Genomic DNA, 425 nt, shown 5'->3' on the forward strand with positions numbered 1-425 from the left:
CCCCAGAGAGCTCGGCTCAGGCGCTCACATGCTCAGTCTCGCCCCGTGAGCCGTGCTCAGTTTGAGTCTCTCCCACGCAGCACAGGTTCTTTCTCAGCATGAGACCCACATGCGCTCTCTCGCGTGTTCCCAGGGCCACACTCGGGGCCACTCTGACCGCGGTCTCTCTCACACTCACGGCCTCTTACCATCTCCTCTCTCCGTCTCTCGCACACTCATGGGAGTCATGCTCACGCCCAGGGTCTCTCTCACACACAGCGTCACCTTCACACTGCGTCTCGCACACTCAGAGTCACCCTCAGACCAACTCTCTCTCTTTCACACAAACACACACACACGCCGCGTCTTCCTCACAGACTCAGTCCTTACCACTTCTGCAATTCCCCTCACGCTCAAGGTCCCGCTCACACGCACGGCTTTCCCCT

General features: G+C 59.5%; 1 protein-coding gene across 4 annotated transcripts in view; it reads right to left on the reverse strand.

Annotated features, from left to right (window-relative positions):
• The window catches only part of SLC7A6 (solute carrier family 7 (amino acid transporter light chain, y+L system), member 6), a 32,244-nt gene extending 31,819 nt beyond the window's left edge, over positions 1–425 (reverse strand). For 2 of the 4 annotated variants that reach the window (XM_010850984.1, XM_010850977.1), the window contains exon 1: positions 370–425. The gene's annotated coding sequence lies outside the window, so the exon portion shown is untranslated. The other 2 variants (XM_010850979.1, XM_010850980.1) reach the window with 2 other exon arrangements.

Source organism: Bison bison, unplaced genomic scaffold (genome assembly GCF_000754665.1).
Source record: "Bison bison bison isolate TAMUID 2011002044 unplaced genomic scaffold, Bison_UMD1.0 scf7180017864297, whole genome shotgun sequence".
Taxonomy (NCBI): Eukaryota; Metazoa; Chordata; class Mammalia; order Artiodactyla; family Bovidae; genus Bison; species Bison bison.